This window comes from Andrographis paniculata, unplaced genomic scaffold (genome assembly GCF_009805555.1).
Source record: "Andrographis paniculata isolate CXL003 unplaced genomic scaffold, ASM980555v1 Contig59END, whole genome shotgun sequence".
Classification (NCBI taxonomy): Eukaryota; Viridiplantae; Streptophyta; class Magnoliopsida; order Lamiales; family Acanthaceae; genus Andrographis; species Andrographis paniculata.
Window position 1 is genome coordinate 6,393,365 of NW_026137594.1, and position 9,416 is coordinate 6,402,780.

General features: G+C 34.7%; 3 long non-coding RNA genes across 3 annotated transcripts; 1 reads left to right on the forward strand and 2 right to left on the reverse strand.

Annotated features, from left to right (window-relative positions):
- Nucleotides 1–736: 736 nt before the first annotated feature.
- LOC127258471 (uncharacterized) lies at nt 737–2,745 on the reverse strand. The gene is made up of 3 exons (XR_007840315.1): nt 2,328–2,745; nt 1,908–2,045; nt 737–917 (listed from the first exon to the last, which is right to left on the reverse strand). It is a non-coding gene; the product is annotated as an uncharacterized LOC127258471 (long non-coding RNA).
- Nucleotides 2,746–4,183: 1,438 nt separating this feature from the next.
- LOC127258384 (uncharacterized) lies at nt 4,184–7,187 on the forward strand. The gene is made up of 6 exons (XR_007840300.1): nt 4,184–4,297; nt 4,618–6,065; nt 6,139–6,203; nt 6,275–6,403; nt 6,515–6,661; nt 6,739–7,187. It is a non-coding gene; the product is annotated as an uncharacterized LOC127258384 (long non-coding RNA).
- A 527-nt stretch (nt 7,188–7,714) lies between these two features.
- On the reverse strand, nt 7,715–8,953 carry LOC127258422 (uncharacterized). Its single transcript, XR_007840308.1, has 3 exons — nt 8,820–8,953; nt 8,198–8,321; nt 7,715–8,117 (listed from the first exon to the last, which is right to left on the reverse strand). It is a non-coding gene; the product is annotated as an uncharacterized LOC127258422 (long non-coding RNA).
- Nucleotides 8,954–9,416: the final 463 nt, after the last annotated feature.

A 9,416-nucleotide genomic window follows, 5' to 3' on the forward strand; every position in this document is an offset into this window, starting at 1 on the left:
ATATATACTCTGATAATCTGTGCTTGGAAAACAGACAATTTTTTTGATCAAAATATTCACTTATTTTCGGTAACAAATGATGAATTCATCGTGATAGTATTCCCGTGACACCCTGAATATTATGAAAAGATAAATAACATATATTTACTATAGATGACTGAACAAGTGAGAAATAACTTAGTTATATTGTATGGTATATGTACAATTATAATCCAACATCCACTTGTAGATGACTAAATAAGTCATAAATAACTAAGTTAAATTATATTAGTTGTTTGAGTAAATAATTACTACCATGAATTGAAAATCTTTAGACCTATTACATAGTAATCTACATCATAACAGACACAACAACATTCAAGTGAAAGTGCGTTGTAATCTACTACTAGGACTTCATGTGCTTTTGTATAATAGAACAAACATAACTTTTCTAAAGTATTTTGACCGATAATAATCCAAATTGTCACACACTCACAAACTCAAATATCAATCAGTTAGAAGCATTTCAAAAAATTGTGACTCGGTTGAGCAGGCACGTACTCCAACACAGCTCCAATGTACCTCTTTTATATTTTCAGAAATGTCTATTGTCAACAAGTCATATATAAGAAACAATCATCATACCTGTAAGTTTCGTAAATCTAATATAATACATCATATTTACAAAAGAGCTTCAATGAAACAACAATTTTATTGTTTTATATTTACGTACAATATTACATTATGTTTAGCACGTCAAAAGTAATTACAAGAAAATGATTGACGGACATCCTAATTACATCTTTAAATATCTACGACAATTGAGCCACAGACCAAATTGGGTACTTCTGCAGCTGCAATTAAGATATTAGCTTCATGGTAAATTTGTTCTGGATTTTTTGTAGTGGATGAAGAATAGTCACTTTCGCATGATATTTCTGCCAATAAATGGATAAAATATTGATGTTCAGCAAGTTAGGAAAAAAATATGTGATTATATAATTAAATGCACAATTAGAGTGCATGAACATAATATCTTTACACACTAATCTAAATCTACTAGACTAAGATCAATTATAATTATATATATATCAATTCCTGAAGAAGTAAGGTTGCAGGCAATCCAACAATGTTACTTATATCAATCACCATAATATTTTTTCCCAGAATATCAACACCAAACTGCAGAAGAAACTCAATGCAATCTTTAGGAGTACATGATATAAAAAACATTTTTTATTAATTTACTATATGATAAACTTAATCATTTACTTTATGAACTCATTCTTGAACTACACAATATGAACTTTCCTTCACCTCATTTCCAATTCGTTGTCATCCATCATCTATAATTAGAAAACACAGAGACTCCATCAATCAAACTGCTTCCATATAAATAAATAGTTCCACAAACTATTTGCATTAATTTTTTTTCATTCACCATACAAAGATTGTGTATTTAAAAATGATAACCAAAACAGTACATTTTGATTCAATCTTCTACACTCTCAATTGTAACAATAATGTGAAAAACATCTTATGTGCACCAATCAAATCAGTCCAAAAAAGCAACAACCTACACAGTTAATGGTGGGGGATGGTGTACATACATATCAGCATAAACATGAATATTTTAGAATGCATCCTACTTCAATTCAAAATGAAATCAGACGCATGTTTCTCAATTTTCATTTTTTTCTTCTCACGGTACTGAAATGTTTGTAAATGTTTATCAATAGTTATGTTTCACCCAAATAAAAATAGAATACTGAATCCCGTAGGTTCCCTTGCATTTTTATATATACAAATAATACATTTAACAAAATATGTATTCTCCACGTATTGACGATATCATCATCGCATAATAATGTCACATAGCTTTTCTAAGTAAGTGCAATATATTGGATTTTTATTGTCTCAATACTTACCTTATTCCCTTTTTTTGATAGATTCATGTAAAGATCCGCCAACATTGTGCCATCTTCTACACCAATTACATGATGCTCACCTTCATACGAACAAATGATATATAATATCAAACTACTTTGCTCTCTGTCCGTCGGAACCTATCAATCCAACAGATGTATTGACTATCTTAAGTCATATAAGCGATTCAACAATCTTACACAGAATACAGTAAACTTATATGAATTCTAGTATGTATGAATCTCCAATAGCAACAAATACCCAATTCACAAAATAACAATTGCAATCTACTTCACAAAAGAGTAACAAAAATACCAAACAACAACATAATTCAATATCAAAATCACCTAAGAAATACCAAATATTTTCCCCAAAATAACAATTTCCTTACTAACTCAAATGCTACCGATACAAATACAAACCTAGCAAATATTTAATTCTAATTTCACCGGTGAACAAAGACCACCAGCCACTACGGAGGACGATCAAGGATGGCGATCGTGGACCCGGGCCAACCAGAGAGTGGTGTCAATTTGGAGATCGACGGTGACAGCTCTCGGAAGTTCTTCAATCGAATCGTGCGACCGCCAACAATAGAGAATCAGAATCAGTAACTGCCCTTGGGAGTTTTTAAACAGAATCGAACAACAAACGATGACACAAAACCGGCAAGACAATGGAAGAATGGGAGAGAAATGAAATTTTCACACGGCTAAAAGCTGGGCGATCGGACGGGAAGTCGTTTCCGATCTGATGTGAGAGAGCTTAACGGGTATAGGAGAAATATCGCGCGAACAAGAAAAAGAAAAAATCAAAAAGGGGAATGAGAGAAAGAAATCGATTATAGAGAGCGAGAAGAACGAAGATTGGTAAAGGAGGGAGTTCAGATAAATGGTTTATAAATAGGGACTGAATCTCAACGCAGATGGATTTAATCCCAATTGTGCGTTAAATTTTTAGTACAATAAATAAAGATGAAAATAAATAATAAGAAAAGGGGTATTTATGTAATTTTATGTAACCATTTATAGTTAAGGCATACATATTAAGTAAGTATTGATATTGATATATATACTTATATATCTTTTAAAACATATTATATATTATTATATATTTTATTATCTATCTATTTATATACGTTTGCATATATGTATATATTTACAATCATCCTTGTACATATTCATATATATATTTATTAATATATTTTATTTTTGTATTTTAATAAATTTTTTGTATTCTTTTTTAGTTATATATATATACAAGCATTAGTCATAAGATTTTAAGTTTTTAATTATCTTATAATCTATTACATCAAAGTACAAATATTTTAAATACATAATATTTATAAAAAATTAATAAAGTTAAAAATAGTAATAATAATAACATTGACAAGAGAAAACAATAAATATATTGATAATAAAATAAGGTAAAATATATTTTTGGTCTCTTTTGTTCAATAATATGTAAATTTTAGTCTTTTTATTTTAAAATGACAATTTTTGCCCTTTTATTCATATAAAATATGTTTTTGGTCCATTTTATTAGCATCCGTATCAATTTTAATCTCTATATTATAAAAAAGGTAAATTAATCTTTTAGTCCCGTAACTGGCGACTTTCTCATTTTTTAGTCTCTAAACCCGGCGACAGGCGACGGTAGAAGCAGAGGCTAGACCTCCTCATTCCATTTTATCTCCTCCGATGCAGCGGCAGGCGGCATCGCCAACGGAGGCCCATGCCTCTCTTTCTTTTTTTTTTCTTATCCCGCGCAGTGGGAGCGACGGCGGGGCAACCATGCACTTTTAGTCATCCGGTGCCGGAGATGCCTATGTGGCACCCGCATGGCTCGTCGGAAGACACATGCCGCCAGGTCAGCAACACCTGGCGGACACGTCGATTTTTTAAAATTGTTTACAAAAATTTAATGGGTAAACTGTTTTTTAAGTCTCTTATCTGACCCCTATTATCATTTTAGGACTTTAAGTGGACCCTTTCTGAAAATAGTCCCATATGTAAACAAATTTCGCTAAAAAGGTCCTCCGGCACCGGATTTGCCACTCTGGCCCGCCGGCGCTGATGTGGCTGACATGTCAACGCCACATCAGCGCCACGTAATTTTATTATTATTTTTAATTAATTATGTTTATATTGACTTTGGTCAACATTGGATCAAATTGTAAAATTATATTTTACAATTTGATCCAATTGTACCAAAGTGCAAAGTGAATTCATGCTTGAAGATAGGCGCAGAGACGACGAACACACCCATTTCATCTTCCAATTACTCTCGCTTGCCCTAAAACATTCTCGTCGCGATTTTTCTCTCAACGAAATCAACGCCGCTGCCGCCGCCCGAGGAGCTGCCGGCGGATGACTTCTTCTCCCCCGCTTAAGTATCTCTATTTCCCTTGCTTCAATTTGCTTAGGGTTTACAGAATCTTCAAAAAATTGTAACAAATCGGGCAAAAAATTGAACTTTTGGAACTTTTCGAGAGGTTTAATAGTTCATTCCTTTAGAATCATTCACCAATTCGCCTGGTTTGAAAGTTTTATAGTTGATTTTCGAGTTCGAGTTTTATATTTGGGTTTCCAATGGGTTTTACGGCCGTGTTCTTTTTTTTTTTGAATAGATTGTTTTGTTTAATAACTTACTTAGGTATTTTAAGTTGTTAGCAAATTTGTATTCTAATTTTGTGATTTGTTTGGATTTCAGCTCAAGGAGACAACGTGGGTGTCCCTCAACCACCGGGACTAGGTGTGAATATCTACTATGGGGGTAATATATTTCGAACGCCTTCTCGTAAGTATGTTGGAGGGTATATGAGAACATTTCAAGATTTTACCGTAGAGGCTATTACCCTGGCAACATTACATTCTTGTGTTGCTAGTTGCGAACTTGAAAGGCAGTCCGAGTATACATTTGTTTTGATGCGTTGAAAAGGGCGTTCAAGGTCGGATGTAGACATTTGATTGGTGTGGATGGTTGCCATGTTAGGAGTTCATATGGAGGAGTCATACTTACAGCTGTTGGGGTTGATCCCAACTGTATATTCCCCATTGCGTATGCGGTAGTTGCTAGCGAGATAGTAGAGACCTGGACTTGGTTTTTGACGATCTTGAAAAGGGATTTGGATATAGGAAACCATAATGAGGTATGTTTTATATCCGACAAGAAAAAGGGACTTGTAAATGCATTAGAGAGTTTATTTCCAGGTATGGAGCATAGAAGTTGTGTACGACACTTACATAACAATTTCACGACAACGGGATTTAAGGGATTAGCGTTGAAGAATGGATTGTGGAAAGCTGCAAGGGCAGCAACTGTGGAAGAATTCAAGACAACAATGTTGGAGCTTAAGAAGATTGTTGAAAAAGGTTGCGAATGGTTGGAAAATCGGCCGGCAAATGAATGGAGTAGGTCACATTTTAAGTGTCTGTCGAAGTGTGACTTGCTTGTGAATAACCTATGTGATAGTTTCAACAGATGTATTACCGATGCCAGGGACAAACATATTTTGAGCATGTTGGAATCGATTCGGGAGTACTTGATGCAGAGGCTTCAAACAAAGAGGGATTATGCCCGGAGGCGGTGGACTGATAAAGTCATATGTCCAAGGATTATGAAAGTACTTTCTAGGAATTGAGCTAAGGTAGGTGATTGTATCATGTTGAAATCTGATGATACACATTATCAAATTTCCTATTTTGATGGTAGTCAGCACTGTGTGGACTTGTCTGCTCGGAGCTGCACGTGTAGGAGATGGCAGCTGATTGGAATCCCTTGCCACCATGCCATTTCAGCAATCAGCAACCAAGGAGATGATTTAATAAATTATGTTGAGCAAGTATACTCTGTTGAAACATACAATCGAGTTTACACCTTCTCCATCAAAGTTGTTAGCAGTGAAAATTTTTGGGAGCCAACCAACTTCGTACCACCTAAGCCACCACCAATCAAAAAAAACGTTGGTAGGCCGAAGAAGCTGAGGAAACGGGAATTTGGAGAAGACAAGAAGAAGGTTAAGGGAAAAGATGGTACTCAGAGGCTGAAACGGAAACCAAAAATCAATAAAATATGGGACTTTTCGAGAAGTTGGCCACAATGCACATTATTGCCCCCAAAATGTCGATAAATGGATTGTTGAAACTGTGGTTGTTCAGGTATTCGCATTATTTCAGATCTGCTTTTTTAATACTACTAGCTATTAATTGCTAATAATTGTTTTTGTTTTAGGCCCCAGTGCCACTACGAAAGGGAAACGCAATACACCTGCAAGTTCCATCCAACCGAGGCATAGTGTAAGTTTCATTTATTTTAGGTTGTTCACATCTCTAATGATAATTGTGAATTATTTTTTGGGTTTTTTTAGCTTCGGTTGCAGTCAAATAGTGAGGGGCCACAAGAACAAGCTGTTTCAATGGAGTACAGTCGGACAGTTGGTCCGGAGATTCTCACACAAAATTCACAATCAATCCCCACGGCGAATAGTCGGTTGCAAGTAAATTATTCAATTCTCACACAAAATTCACAATCATTCTCCAAATGATTTATTTGTCATGTCTAAAAGAGTTACTCATCTATCTAAATTTGTGTGACCTGTGTTGAATAGGATCCTCATGATTTTCCATGTCATATTCCACGTCCTTCGAAACGACTACAACAGAAGAGAAACATCACTCAAGCATTAAGCACATGTCAAGACGACTGCCAACCCACTTTGCAAGATGACTGCCAGCCCACAGAAGCAAGGCCACCGGTTTGTGTAACACAAGTCTGTTGTCACGTTTCAATTTCATAATTCCTAAGCTAACTTTAATTATCTTATGCTAGCAGAGTACGCTAAAGGGCAAGGAACTAGCGGAGGCAGCTCCAATAAAGCCTTCACATGGCCCTCCAATGTTTGAACAAGGTGACTTTGGCGGTAAAAAATCAAAGAAGGAGATCCAATTACCACTTTTAGAAATGCCAGCAACTGTACGGGCAATAGAATTGAGACGACTGATTAAGGAGAACGAAAAGTTCCTTGGGGATGACAAACCACGAAGGTGAGGATGACCGAAGAAAAACGTATAATTTTATTGCTAACTGTGCGCAAGTTGTGGTTGATGACACATGAATGCGTGGTTAAACAGGGACTTAATTTTGGGTTTCATTTTCGGGAACTGCATTTTGTGTTGATGCTCAACTTTTTTTGTTCGAAAGTGGGCAAAATATTTAATATGATATGTTAGGCTAACTTTTTTATGTTGGTATTTGGTATACGAAACATTACTTAGGAAACTTTTGGCTATGTTAATATATCTTTAATTAATATCTTATTTGGCAGAATCTGCATGCCTCCATTTAACAACTCATTTTAAATAATATGAGGCGTCCAATTTTATTGAATTGTGCAATGTGTGTTTTCTCTGCATTAGTTATACAAAATCATAAACAAATTTAAACACCAAAATTAGCACAAAATTTTCAGCTCACATAATCAAATCTTAATCAGAACTAACAATACTATCCAATATATAAAACTTTTCAAACAAAAATCACATTACAATAATTGACATTTATTGAAGCTTCAAATTTTTCTAAAAATCCGAATCACAAATATCACACAAATATCACCATAAGCAAACTTTCTTATGAAACCATGATCATTCAAAACAAATAGTCTTATTACGTCATTATAACGCACTATAAGAAAAAATCATTTTTGTAACAAAATATTTTTGTCTCTAAATCTACTTTTTCCGTTACTAATGACATTAGAGACGGAATTAGGAATGGAATTACGTTAGCTACATGAACTTTAGGGACGGAATTCCGTTACAAATATATTATTTTTTTGTAGTGACGTATTACAAAGTTAGTTAGAAAAACACTTTAGTAGAGTAGTGCAACATAAAACGGGACAAGCAAAAGTTAACAACATACAATACTAGACATAAAATACAAGAAGTCTATTACATTGCCTCAACAGGCTTCCATTTTTTTCATCATATTTGAAGTCAAACCTTCAAAACATAGCCGCAGATCGTCGTACTAAAATAACAACTACCGACAATGATCCTAAGTAACATTTGGTTATGCTCCTTCAACCTCAAGATTTCCGAATCTTTGTCATTTAATTTCCTCAGCAAGCAGGGAATAATGGCCTTGGTACGTGCACACATTGGGGGATCTTCCTAGGAAAAGTATCCGCACCCACCTTTTCCACCTCACTGATAATGAAATACAAAGAAACTAAATAACACTCGAGCTACATAACTTAAACAAAATTAAATCATTTTTTCATACTTACATGATATTGCCCGCAAGAATTAATCCTGCGTCCCGGATTTTCATTTGTCCACGATGTTCTAACGACACTCCGACGTCCACACAAACACTCAGTGATGCCGGTTGTGGTTGATGAAGTTGACATTCTGGGAAAATTATTGAAAATCACTATGATTACAATATAATGACACTCCGCCGTACACAAAATCCATATATTTATCTATTTATCTATCTGCAAGAAATATGTAACTAAAATGCAACTACTAGCCATTTTTTATTTTCGATAGCCAAAACATAAGGTAATTTGCTAAATTCGAACAAAACAAAACAAAATTTGAAAGCTACTCAATTAAGACACATCAAAAAACTCAACAACCTAAAGTAAATTACAAAATTCGCCTAAATTTGTTATATATGAAAGAACACGACTGTAAATCCACTGGAAACCCAAATATAAAATTCGAACTCAAAAATCAACTATAAAACTTTCAAACCGGGCGATTGGGTGAATGATTCTAAAGGAATGAACTATTAAACCTCTCGAAAAGTTCCAAAAGTTCAATTTTTTTGCCTGATTTGTTACAATTTTTTAAAAATTCTGTGAACCCTAAACAAATTGAAGCAAGGGAAATAGAGATACTTACGCAGGGGAGAAGAAGTCATCCGCCTGCAGCTCCTTGGGCGGCGGTAGCGGCGTCGATTTCGTTGAGAGAAGAATCGCAATGAGAATGTTTTAAGGCAAGTGAGAGTAATTGGAAGAGGAAATGGGTGTGTTCGTCGTCTCTGCGTCTATCTTCAAGGCATGAATTCACTTTGCACTTTGGTACAATTGGATCAAATTGTAAAATTATATTTTACAATTTGGTCCAATGTTGAACAAAGTCAATATAAACATAATTAATTAAAAAATAATAATAATATTACATGGCGCTGACGTGGCATCGACGTGGCATTGACATGTCAGCCAAGTCAACGCCACGTCAGCGCCGGCGGGCCAATGTGGCAAATCCGGTGCCGGAGGACCTTTTTAGCGAAATTTGTTTACTTACGGGACTATTTTCAGATATGGTCCACTTAAAGTTCTAAAATGATAAGAGGGGTCAGATACGGGACTAAAAAAACAGTTTACCCAAATTTAATTTATCTATTTTTTCTTATTTAAAATAAATTAAAAATTTTCAAAAAAATTTGAAAACAAAAAAAATTAAAAATCCACATGTCCAAGTGTCGCTGACCTGATG